Raw genomic sequence first — 13,496 nt, 5'->3', positions numbered from 1 at the left:
GTTCTTATCCTGAATTATTTCCATGGCTCTGAAATCTTTAAAATTATTTTTTGTACATCTTTGAACACTGAAGGAACTAATCCTTTACCTATTATATAAATAAAAAGTATTTTCTTCCAGCAAATTGCTCACATTTAGTTTTGATTAAGATACTTTTCTATAAAGTTGTTTTAAATTTCTATATACTAAAACTGTCAAAATGTATTAGAATACATAAATATTCTAAATATTTTAGAAAAAATTCTAAAATATATTCTATAATATATTAAGAGTTAAGAGTGTGTGCAGAACAAGTCATAAACATGGGTCTGCCTTTGGGAACAGGCAAAAGGATTACTAGGTATTGACTATATTCCTCACGCTGTGCCTTTTATTCCTATAACTTATTCATTCCATAATTTAGTTGTAACTTTAGCAGATGATTCCTAGGCAAAAGATTTTGGTGGTCTCAAATGGGAGTGATGAAAACAGAGAGCAGTGGGTTTTGGAGGTAAAAAGACAGAAACTAAATATGAGTATATTTGAGAGTACGTGGGAGAAAGAAGAACCATGGAAGGACAGCAAGAGCAAGAATGAAATGGATAACTGATAAGCTAGTTCGAGAAGGGGGGTACTGGATGGTCAGAGTATACACTAAGGTCCTAGATTTCACCCAAGGACCAAAACTTCTCTCACAACAAAAAAGGGGGGTGGTAGTTTTATAGGCTGATAGGCAGCATTGAATTTCCTATTTTAAGGTTTTTATAACATATAATTCCTGTTACATGTTTCTATATCAAATACAGGCCATGGCAATCTGAGAATTCAATAGAAGGCGATGGCTGAAGTTTTAAGATTGGGGAAGTTAAATGTCACTTTGAGCATATAAATATAAACAGAGGAAAATCAATTGATAAGATTGTTAGAGTGAAGTACTTAGTGTACTTGTAAATGTATAGAGTATGTTCCTGGGATATGTTTTTGCCTCTCCTATTGTCTTTGCCTAACTTCTTATTTTTCATCTTAGCTAAATTATTATTCTATTAGGGGAAGCTTCTGGGATTCTTCTATCCACACCACAGCCCCTAGTAATAGACTCTGTTTGGGGCACCTGGGTGGCTCCGTTGGTTAAGCCAACTCCTGATTTTAGCTCAGGTCATGATCTCAAGGTCATGGGATTGGGTCCCATGTTGGCTCCATGCTCTGGAGAGAGTCTGCTTGAGATTCTCTCTCTCCCTCTGCCCCCGCCTCGCTCGCATGTGCTCGTGAGCGCACGTGTACTCTCTCTCTCTCTTTCTAAAATAAGTAAATAAATCTTAAAAACACAAAAAAACTCTCCATTTATCTTCTGTATATGGAACATGTCAAATTTGTGTTTTTTATGTGTATGTGTTAAAGAAATAAGTACAACAAATAGGAATATATTTTATATATATATATAATTATATATAAAAATTGTATGTAATATAATACTATCTTGTTATACAAAAGGCTCGGGGTGGTCAAAAGCAGAAGACATTGAAATTGGGATCAAGAGATGGAAAAAGGCAAGTGTTGCAAGCTCTTGTGCCAGCAGACCAGGCCGGTGAAAAAAAAGGAGGTGAGCCAAGGGAGCCAGGAGAGACCACACCCTCCCTTAGGGACAAGTAGCTGCTCCTGCTTTGGTAGACCACTGCCTGGAGGGAGTGCACGTGCTCAGGATGACCAGAAATGACTTCTCAAAGGAGGGCAGAAATGAAGATTTCCTGATCTATAAATATCAAAAACTCAATGTTTTAGAAACCTCAGATTTGTATCTCTGAGGTCAGGCCATGGTCTTGGAAAGTGGGGCCGATGAAGAAAGGACACCATCAGGATTGCGGGGTATGTTATGCACCTTGCTCTGTGCTGGTTACGTGTGTGTGTGTGCAATCTGTGAACATTTCATGGAGCCATACACTTATTATTTGTGCCTTTCTCCTCAGGTAAAAGGTAAAAAGAAATACATATGTAATTTGTTTATACCATATTAAATGTCTCTCTTCCTCAAATATGAAAGCGTGATGAAGTTAGGGAGCCTTTTTGCTCCCCTTTAGCACCTAGCACAGTGCTAATATTTGATTATATGAATATTAATGTGTGCTAGTGAACAACAAATGCATAGCTACAACACAAAATATGTAGATGCATGAAATATAAATTCAGATTTTCCAGTTTCTCTAAGAAATATTTAAGATGGATGAACACACACACGCACCCCCCCCCACACACACACACACATTCACACAGAGACAGAGGCAGAAGTGATAGAAACAGGTAAAGATAGGATCTGCACAGTTTTTCCTAGGAGTCTATACTCAAAGCCATATGGTTTACATTAACCACTGTCACTGTTCCTACTGCCGAACAAATTGGAGAGTCACTTTTTGGAAATCACTTATAAGAAGAGGGGACCTGAACCTTGAAATTTAATTGACATTTTGCTCATATATGCAGACTCAGTAGCTCTGCAAACAATACCTAACGCTGTGATATCAGTTAAGACCCCAATAAACGCTTTAGTTGGATGAGGCAGATATTAATTGTCTTTTCATTTTTAGCCCTATTCAAAATCCAATTATATCCAACAAATAAACTCGTAGAGTAAGACCACCAATTAATAAATAGATGCTCCCATTACAATCCTGTCATCTCTCACAACTAAAGCAAACTTCTTATTAATGGCATTATAACAAAAAGAGTAGAATCTTCCTTTCATGACAAAATCCTTCTAGGCCAGGGGACATCAAACCTTTCCTTCAAGAACCAGAGAGTAACTGGGGTGCCTGGGTGGCTCAGCCAGTTAAGCATCCAACTCTTGATTTTGGCTCAGGTCATGATCTCAGGGCGGTGAGATAGAGCCTCGCATGGGTCTCCATGCTGGGCATGGAACCTGCTTAAGATGTTCTCGTTCCCTCTGCCCCTCCCCCACTCCTGCTCACCCACGCACTTTCTCTCTGAAAAAAAAATAAATAAATAATAATAATAATAAGAGCCAGAGAGGAACTATGTTATGCTTTGTGAGCCAAAAGTTCTCTGTTGCAACTACACAACTCTGCTAGTTGTAGTGAAAAAGCAGCCATAAATAATATGTAAACAAATTACTTGGGCCATGTTCCAATAACACGTTATTTACAAAAATAGGCAGGCTTCTACTTTAGGGAAACCTAGGAAAATATTTTTTAAATACAATTATTTAGTTCTCTTATATCATGATATCTCTTCTTGAAACTGAAACAGAGCCAGTTAACTATCAAGTTTTCCTCAGTACTACATCACTGTAGGAAAAAACAATGTTCATCTTTGAATGATCATGAATTTTAGAGTATTCTTTACACCCATGTAGCCCATAAATTATAAATAAAGTAGATATAAAGCCATGTCAGATTGATTTTCTCCCTTACCTTAGAAAGTTTTCACACAGGTTTTTAAAAGGTCTGTACTTATTTTGCTCTCTGCTTCCCAAATGTGGAGATAAATATGTTCCCTGACAGCCTGACTTTCTGAGGCAGCACTCAATTTATTATTGCTCCTGGAGCACATTTTCCAAAACCTGACAAAAACATCCCTGAAGCCTTCAGAGGGGAAAAATAAACCCTCATCTCAGGCTGTGTAACTTACCACCAAGTATAGCAATGAATAAAATAAGAATCAATCCTGATTCATGATTTTGGAACATCCTAAAAAGAGGCAGCTCATAATCCAAAGGCCATGGCTCGGCAGAACTTAAACCACAGGAAATTAGTCAGGAAACAGAAAAGATATTAAACATTCTTTTTTATGTCACCTTTTTTTTAAAGAAGCCAATTATTGGAGATCTCCGAGTGAAACAGTATTAAGCTGGTACTCAGTTACCTCTCCTAAAGCTGCTTCCTTCAAATTATGTATAACTGAGAAAAACAAGACAAAACAAAACTAACAACTTGGAACATAAAAGCATAGCCATTGTTGCCAGAAGGGCTTAGTTAAATGCACTTAAGAGTTCCTGAGAGCACTGAGAGCACATTAGCCCTGATGGGTTTAGCAGATTGCTGACTTGAAAGCTCCTGTCCTTAAGGAAAAGATCTGGGACAGGTAACTTGATGTTTCTTGATGAGGAGTAGAGCCAAAACCAGTCTGTGTGGGAAGGAAAAAAAGAATATCCACAGGCAACTGAGGGAATTGCCCACTAACATTGCAATCTTTTGTTCACTAATACTACAAAAATTATAGACCTTGCACAAATAAACTCCCTATACTCAAGGACCACCCCACAGAAGACTCAAGAAAGCTACATACCTAACTAAATACAAGGCACTGATAAGATAAATGTCAAAATACATAAAAAATATTGGGTAACCACACCCGGGATTGGGGAGGGGTCAGGCTGGGGAAGATAGGAATATTTCCTGGGGAGAGAAAAGAGCTGGTCCTTGAAGAGATGAACAGATTTAGACAGGAAGAAATTATGTTGTGGGGAGAGACTGCCAAGAGAGGAAGGAGAAAGCCTTCTAGGCAGAAGAATGCAAGGAGTATAAAATGGCACAAAAGAGAAATAAATGGCATGCTCACGAAGTGGTTAAATGTGCCTGTGAACATAGAGGGGACATAGTGGGAGGCTCACAGAATAATAATAGAAGCTGCATTAATTGAGTGCTAGCTTTGTGCCAGGGACTGTGCTAAGAGAATTTAATGGATTTAGACTTTAAAACAACCATGTAAATGAGTTGCTATTTTTAATCCCGTTTGAAAAATAGAAAATTGTGATTAAATAACTCAGCCAAAATCACACAACTAGTAAGTACTAAAGTCAGGATTTAACCCAGGCAGTTCCTAATCACTGTATTTATTCCACAGCGTGGTAGGTTAAGAAAAATCTACAGTTTTTTTTTTTTTTTTTTTTTAGAGTGAACACTAGGCCAAAGTGAATCTACAGCTTATTTAGAAGGAATAGAAGAGATACTGAATTATTTTGAGAAAGGATATGGGGAAATCAGAATCTTAAATCTGAAAACCGATACTTAGGATAAAAAAAAAAGATATCAAGCAAGGAATGCTTTGGAAATAAAAAGACCACATAGCAGGTTAAGAGCACAGTCAAGTGAAATGGAGTTTGAAATTGCCTAGTGTGGGTAAAATGGAAAAGAAGGGCAAATGTGAGAGAGAACAATCAGGAAAGAGCAAGAGATGGAATTTGAGTCTGCTGATACAGAAGCTGAGAAAGTACTAGGAAAAGAAAACATTTCAAGATGACTGAGTCTGGGATAAAGAGAAATTTTAGAGGGATGAAGATAGACTCAGTTTTAATAATATTTCTGAGGAGTCAGTGGGATATATAGATAGAAAAGTCTAGTCGGCAGATGAAAACGGTTCACACGTCCCTCTAATTCAACATGCATAAACTAAATCCATCAAGGCCCACAAAAGTAACAGCAAACCAGTGGCATTCTGCTCTAATTCTCTCCCAATTACTGCCAAGACACAGCCTCTCTACTGTGGATGCCAGAAGCTTAGGGGTCATGCCTGACTTCTCTATTACATTTCCTCATACACTCATATCCAGACTGTCATAAGCACTATCAATTTTACTTCCTAAATATCACTCAGATTTATCTTTCTCTCCATTTACACCTTTACTGCTGTTATGCTGGCTAAAATTATCACTCGCCTTTATTACTAAGACGGCCTACTAATGGCTTACCCAACTTCCATCTGGCCGATCTACTGCTCACCCTATACACAGTACAGCTAGAGCAATCTCATCAAAACATAATGTGGTTCACATATCTCCACCTCCCTTTAATCATTATGACCAATGCTCTAAGGTTAAAGATAAAACAGTCTTGTGCCACATGACTCCTCTTTAAATTCAGACATACCTACCTACTCCAGCCTCTATTAACTGCTCTCAGTCCTCAAGTTTGCCTTGCAATAATAGTCTTTTTACAAGCTTTTCTACTTTCACTTTATTATCTAGTTAATACCAACTCATCCTTTTGACCTCAGTTTACAATCATTTCTTCATTAAGCTTTTAATACCCTCTTGACAAGGACAAATAATACTGTTATATTTGGACCATTCACTTCAGGTGCAATTTCCAATTGATTTATATTGCTATCTGATTTGTTTTCCCTCCACTTCAACACCAACAATCCTCACTTTGATCTGCTTCAACCCATGGTCATCTTGCTCATCCTCTCAGTAACAAGTGACATATTTCAACAGCCCTTTTTTATTGACTACTTCCTTGGCATCCAGCGAAGTGTACCTTCTCCTAGCTTTCACCTGCTGTTCCCTCTTACTTAACTTTGCTGACTCCTCCACCCCTTTTCTTTTTTTTTTTTTTTAAAGATTTTATTTATTCATTCGACAGAGATAGAGACAGCCAGCGAGAGAGGGAACACAAGCAGGGGGAGTGGGAGAGGAAGAAGCAGGCTCCCAACGGAGGAGCCTGATGTGGGGCTCGATCCCAGAACGCTGGGATCACGCCCTGAGCCGAAGGCAGACGCTTAACCGCTGAGCCACCCAGGCGCCCCCCTCCACCCCTTTTCTAACCCACGAAATGTCGTTTTTCCCCAAGACTCAGTGTTGGGCCTTCTTCTCTATCTACTCTCCATTTCTGCATGATCTCTCCTGGTCTCAGGTCTATGCACAACTCTTACATTTCTGTCTCCAACAAATTCTTTTTCATTTAAGCCTCATGTATCGACCTGGCTATTTAACAACACCTCTCAGACATGTTAAAGGCATTTCAAATGTAATATGTCCAAGGAAGAATGGGACATATTTAATAAATCTAAAATAGTACATTATTTAAAATAGTACCTACTCTCTATCACTTCCTTTTCTCTTGCCCTGGCTTACTTTTCTTCATGGCACTTACATATAAAATTATATTAAATATTTGCTACTTCCTATCTCCTCCAAGAAAATGTAAGTTTTTCCATGTACTCTTTTTACACTGCATTTCTGATGCCTAGAACAGAACTTGGCACCAGGTAAGTACTCAAAATATATTTATTAAATCAAATAATAAATTATTAATATCAATCACTTACACTAAACTATAAAGTCCCCAGGGACAGAAACTATGTGTTTAATTAGCACTGTTTTCCAAGTGCCTGGCAAATGGTAGTCATTGAATAATTTCTGACTGCTTGAATAAATAGAAATAACATTATAGGACTGCAGTCTTACCAATGACAAAGTAGAGTTGCAACAATGAGTGAAGCTATCAAAAACGGCAAATTCTAAAAAGAAGCTAAAGATAGCAAAAACTGATAAAAAGTAAATGCATTTGATAATTAGGAAATTATTAATGAGTTTTAGGACCAATTTAAGTATAGGTATATATTGATGGCAAAGTATAACTGGCTAAGGAATTGGTGGGAGGCACAGAGGCCCCACAGGTAAGCATGATAGAGTAGATACTATTCCTAACACCTGGGTTTCCTTCGTTCCATATGCCAGTGCTAAAATTTTCCACGCCATTATATCAACTTGGACTTCAATACCTGTCTGCCATGCTCCTAAAGAGTTTACTTCCGTGGGATATCTTAAATCCAAAATAAGTGACCCTCTTTATTTTTATCTCTGTGTGAATAAGGAGCCATACATCTGAAAGTTATAAGGATAGGCCATTACTTAGAATGTGGAACATTGCTATGAAGTTAAGTTTCAAGGTTGGCTACATATAGGTAGTGTTTGAGCCCTCTTATTTAAATATTGAAACTGGGAAGAAAAGTAAATTTTCTCAGAATTTTAGAAGCTTAGAATTTTAGAATCTTAGAATTTTTTCTAAGCTTAATGATTTTTAAAACATTTAGTAAGATTATATAGCTTGTATTGTGGTAGGTAAGATATGGACAAAGAGGAACACCCTCCAATTGTAGAAACCAGGAAATGTTGATGCTATGCAGAAAGTGGCCATGAATCTATGAGCCAGTTCAGTAAAATCATTTTTAACATCATTAACTCTAAGCTGGTCAGAACAAAAAAGTTAGTTCAGGGTCTAGAAATTGCAAGAATTAGGGTCATGACTCAACAATGTTTGGCTTTCACTTTGATTTACAAATTACACTGGCAAATAATCCTTGCAAAGAATAAACACAAGATTAAGAATGCAGGTCAGTAGATGCTCCCTGAGGCTTTGTTTTATTTCACACAAGGGCAAAACTAGAGTTCAATACTACCAGAATCCCACCCAGAGGAAGGAATCCTCCCAGTCAGTACAGTACAAGATATGGGATTCTGGTCCTTTACAACCATTTGGGTGTGGGGCCACACCAGCAAACCAGCCCTCTTCCTTTTAGTGACAGCTTTGCTGCACCACAGAGGTATTCAACTCCTGCATTCTATTCCTTGTGCTTCATCGAGGCAACCAAACTTCCAGGGCAACAGGCTTGGCTATGGCCTACAACAAACCCCATTTGGAAAATCTTCCCCACCTCCTAAGTAGATGGGAGAGGAAGCTCATTTCACAAATCGGTACTCAGTTTAAGAAACAGAAGTACAGTGGAGCCTGGGTGGCTCAGTCAAAGTGTCTGCCTTCGGCTCAGGTCATGATCCTGGGGTCCTGAGACTGAGCCCTGTGTCAGGCTCCCTGCTCAGCGGGGAGTCTGCTTCTCTCTCCCTCTCTGCCCCTCTCCCCCACACACTCTCTCTCTCAAATAAATAAATAACGTATCTTTTTAAAAAAAGAAAGAGGGTACCTGGATGGCTCAGTTGGTTAAGTGACTGCCTTCGGCTCAGGTCATGATCCTGGAGTCCAGGTCCCTAGTGGGGCACCCTGCTCAGCAGGGAGCCTGCTTCTCTCTCTGACCCTCCCCCACCTCATGCTCTTTCTCTCTCTCATTCTCTCTTTCTCAAACAAATAAATAAAAATCTTTTAAAAAATTAAAATTAAAAAATAAAATAAAAAGATAAAAGAAAGAGAGAAAGAAGGAAACAGCAATGCATGTCAACTAAGAGAGAATGAGCATTCTTTGGGTAGTAAAAGTCACCAATGTTTCGTTCATCATAAAAAACTAACAAACAAAAAAACAAGTCTTCACAGGAATCAATGAATTGTTTGTACTTAGTCTCTTGGCAATCAAGAACAGAAAGTAAAAGAAAAAGAGTCCTAAAATAAGAACATGAAATCCCACCCTGAACCTACAAAAACAAAAAGGGTGGAATGAGTGGAATCTGGGCAACATAAGGCAAAAGGAAACTTGACCTCCAATGTCTTCAACTCAGACCTACCAAAGAAGTCATTGCTACAAGCTGAAGATTGTTTTTAAGTTCTTTTTCCTCTTTGGCCTGGAATAAATATCATAGAGAAATACATTAAACTCTTTCAGTAATGGCTAAAAACAATAAAAAAGAGATAAAATCAAACATATATGCTTTAAAAATATATCAGCTTATCAGAATTTACCCAATCATAAGCTCCGAGAGTGTCCCAGTCTGAAAGTCGTCTCTTTCCACACAGTTTTCATTTCCTTGTGAAGTTATACTTTTTAATATTCTACACATAAAATTAATTAGGGCACATACCATATTGTGTTCTTAGCAAAATGACTGAGTATACTTTTTTTAGGTCACAGCTAACCTTACTTAAATTGCTTAGGTAAAACTATATAGAAAAGAATATCAGAAATCCAAAATCTATTCCAAGGACAAACTAATTCTATAATTTCTAAAACTACACATAAGTGAAGAATACATACTTGCAAAGTAGACTAATGTACTGCTGTGGATGAATAAACTTTGATATAAATCATGTTTTCCCCCCAAAAATGCCTTCATTTATTTTATTAGTCGATATCTGATTCCGAGTAGAATGAAGGGAGGATAGGGCTATGGGAAAGCAAGAATCTGCCAAGTGACCACCCACTCATGAATTACACCCAGAAATCATGATAAAAACCTTCTATAAGCATTCATTCACACTTCTTATAATAAATATTTGATGTGGCTGAGAAAAATATTTTCTTTCTATTGTCACTGGTACATCATCACTTAAATGGGACTCTGAGAAATGGCATAGCAGTGAGGAAAATAGACTAGATTGTTTTCTATGCTCTCCACATGTGTGACCTTTTAACCTACTGTTTACTTCCCATAAGCCCTCAAAGTCTCCACGTTTGTTCTTGTCAGATACTGAAAATAACTCTGATCCTTCCACTTCTTTATATCCAGGTTGACAACTGAATGCCGGTAATCAATTCATGGATTGTGTCACAAATAAATGCCTAAATCTAACTTAAACTGCTAATATTATAGAAATAAAGTATCAATTACTGCATTTGGTCAAATTAAGAATAATCTCATTCTCTCAAAACAGCATAACATGACTGAATATTATTTCCAGAGTAAGCAAATATATTTTTTTTACTACTATGTACCAAGAGGAAAACATGCTAAAGGATAGGCACTTGTTCAGAATCAATCCAAACTATACTGAAAAATGGACAGAGAGGAGGTAAGAAACAGTATATTTCAGAGAACAGAGATGGTCACTTAGCGCTCTAACAGAGTCAACTGAAAGAGAAAAACAATGTTGACCTAGGGAAATGCTTTATGAGATGACTCATCACCTTCAATCAAGAAAAAGGAATTTTCAAAGTTCACTTATTCACTCAGTGTTTTTTTTGGTTTTTTGCTTTTTGTTTTGTTTTGTTTTCTTTGGTACCTGTTTTGTACGAGGTACTGTTGTAATCACAGAAAAAAACAAAGAATCAGAGCACAATGAGAATGCAAGTAAAGTAAGAAAGGAGCACTGACAGAAAGGATATTTTAAGCAGCTTAATGTCAAAGAAACATTGGATCAGAAAAGAATACAGAGGCAATAGACATTCTTGAAACGATAAAGAGGGGCCATGTTATGAAATTTTGTCTAAAGGCTGGGGTATGGGAAGGGGGGGCAGTGAGGAGAAAGGTGGATGTAATTGTGGATGTTAATAATTTTTAATTAAAATCTAAATTTAATTAAAATGTTCAAATCCCAATACCAAAAATAAAAGTAAATGGCACAAAGAGGAAGAGGAAAACAAAACTTAAGTCTTCCTTTTCTTAAGGAAACACCAAGTACATGAGTGGCAGAGCTTTATGAGAAGGCTGCTGGAGACAATGGAAAGGTAAACAAAACATGGGCACCTCCAAGTATCACCAGGGTCAGACTGAGATGGGAGATCACAAATTTATTATGACACCAGTTTCCTCAGTTTTGTGATTTTCAATAGCATTTTAGTGAAAAAGCAAAGCCAAACTGCTCAGATGAGAAAGGGTAAGGATTTTGCCAGATGTGAAATGGAAGGAAAAGAGTTCAAAGAAATGAAGATTTGGGCAAAAGAATTATTTAAGTTGCCTGTATAGCAAGGAGATAGTGAATGATCAAAGTCACAAAAAGAACAAGGTGTGTCAAGGCACTGGAGAATGGTGGGAGGTGGAGAGAACAGGCGATTAATGTTTTGTAATTCATGATTTTAAAGATGAGAAGTTTCAGATACCAAGATTCAGAATAGAGCCATTGACCAATGGTTAGCATAGAATGGAGTGGCACGCCAATGGATGTAAGGTGGTTAAGAATTTCTGTACGCTGTTAATTGACTTGTCAACCTGTGTACTTTAATCAATCATAATGATAACAGGAGATAAGATAAAGGAAAATTGTCATCCAAATTTCTCTAAACCTGAAGAAGTGATAAAGAAGATGACATGATACTGAGAGGGTAGGTGATGACAATATAAAAGTCAAAATGAAATAAAGCAGTACATCTTGGATGAGCTCTGTATTTTTCAATGCCACATCACCAGCTGCTGAAAGGAATCACGTGTTCATGTAAACTGTTATCACTGTAAAGTCATGACCATCTACCCAAATGCCCCTTGCCCCCATATTACCCAGATCCTAGCAGATGTCTCTGGTCAATAACTTCTCCAACCCTGACCAAAAACTTCAAACTTTCTCCACTTTGTTCAAATTCTGCCAAGAGAATTTGAATTCCAAAATTATCCTCAATTTAGCACTACGAAGCCTATCTACCTATTCAGAACGCTCCCTTCTCTTCCTCATCCCCTCTTTCTCTATAGAGAAAAAAGTCAACTCATACTCCCTGTCTTGGAACCTATTCATTTCCACATTTTTAAGTATTCATCAAACATTGCTTTATTTTTCTAAATTTTGTTATGCTTCAGTTTTTGTCTTTATAACCTGTGTCCTGGTGCTTGAGGATATAACTGGTAGACTGAAAGCTGTAGGTTCCAAAGAAATGGTATAGAGGGGGGCTGGAGCCGTTTCTCTCTGCCTCAATACATTATGGGGGGAGGGCAGGGACCACACACTCGACCCCCACCAAGAAAAAGAGAGTACACTTTTTTCTTTTTTCTTTCTTGAGAGAGAGAGAGCGCGCGCGCGCGTGCACAAGGCAGGGGGAGGGGCAGAGGAAGAGGAAAAGAGAGCATCTTAAGCAGGCTCCTTGCCCAGCCCAGGGCCCCAAGCCACACACAGGCTGGATCATGACCCTGAGATCATGACCTGAACCCAAATCAAGAGCCTACACTTAACCAACTGAGCCACCCAGGGAACCCAAGGAGAGTACACTTTTTCATCACTTGGACTTCTCCTAGATACTTAGACATGCTCAAAAACTGTCATCTTAGAAAAGCTCCTTCAAACTTCCATTATTCTGCAGAAACAACTTTTTTTTTTTTCAAAGCTTCATACACAAACTTTTTTAATGAGTCACTCCCAGTCTCCATTTCCTGAGCTCCTACTCATTCCTAACACATTTTCACCCGGGTTTCACCTCAGTCACCATGGCAACATATCTTTAGCTAAAATCACCAATGATCTCCCTGTGTTCAAATCCAATGGATAGTTTTCATTCCTCACTCAACCTCTCAGCAACATCTGGCAGTGATGATTACTTTGTCTTTCTTATAGGATGTTCTTCCCTAGTCTTTGGAATACCACAGCTTTCTGCTACTGCTTTCCTCCTCTGTGACAATTCATTTTCACTCTTAATATCCCATCTATTCCAATATACTCTAAAAATATTAAAATTCATCAAATTTTGTTTCTAAAATTATCTTTTTCTCACTCTATATTCTTTTCCCAGGGATTCATATCTACTTCGAATAAATCAAATACAATCTCTATCATCAAATTTGTATCTTCTTCCCAGTTTTCTCTTTCATTTCTTTATTCCCGTTAGCCAACTATTGACTCAAGAGTTATGCTTGGATGAATAAAGAGTACTGGTTTTCACATGAGAGGAAAAGAATCAAGATCTCTAAATACATCTTTGTAAGTGTTTTTATTGTCTTTTTTGTGGGAGAAATTCCTACTTTCCCTCAAGACCCAACTCATTCTAAACAATCTGTAACAAATTTCTTATTCTCTTACTCTCATCTCCTATAGCGGCCTACTATGTGCTTGCTGCCCATCTATCTTCTAGCACTGCGCATAGCCCATGGTGTTATAATTTCTACACCCATGTGTCTTCCTCTAACCCTCAATTTAGGAGCTAATTAA

The 13,496-nt window shown here is 37.8% G+C and overlaps 1 protein-coding gene and 1 non-coding gene across 6 annotated transcripts in view; both read right to left on the bottom strand.

Moving 5' to 3' along the window:
• DGKB (diacylglycerol kinase beta) overlaps positions 1 to 13,496 on the bottom strand; it is a 682,497-nt gene that overhangs the window by 638,466 nt on the left and 30,535 nt on the right. The window lies entirely within an intron of this gene.
• LOC123789685 (small nucleolar RNA SNORA57) lies at positions 12,174 to 12,328 on the bottom strand. The gene has a single exon (XR_006778858.1). It is a non-coding gene; the product is annotated as a small nucleolar RNA SNORA57 (small nucleolar RNA).

The sequence above is a fragment of the Ursus americanus genome, chromosome 3 (genome assembly GCF_024610735.1).
Source record: "Ursus americanus isolate L20-20 chromosome 3, mUrsAme1.1.p, whole genome shotgun sequence".
Lineage (NCBI taxonomy): Eukaryota > Metazoa > Chordata > Mammalia > Carnivora > Ursidae > Ursus > Ursus americanus.
Note: the sequence above shows the minus strand (reverse complement) of the source record. Positions and strands in the feature narration are given on the sequence as shown.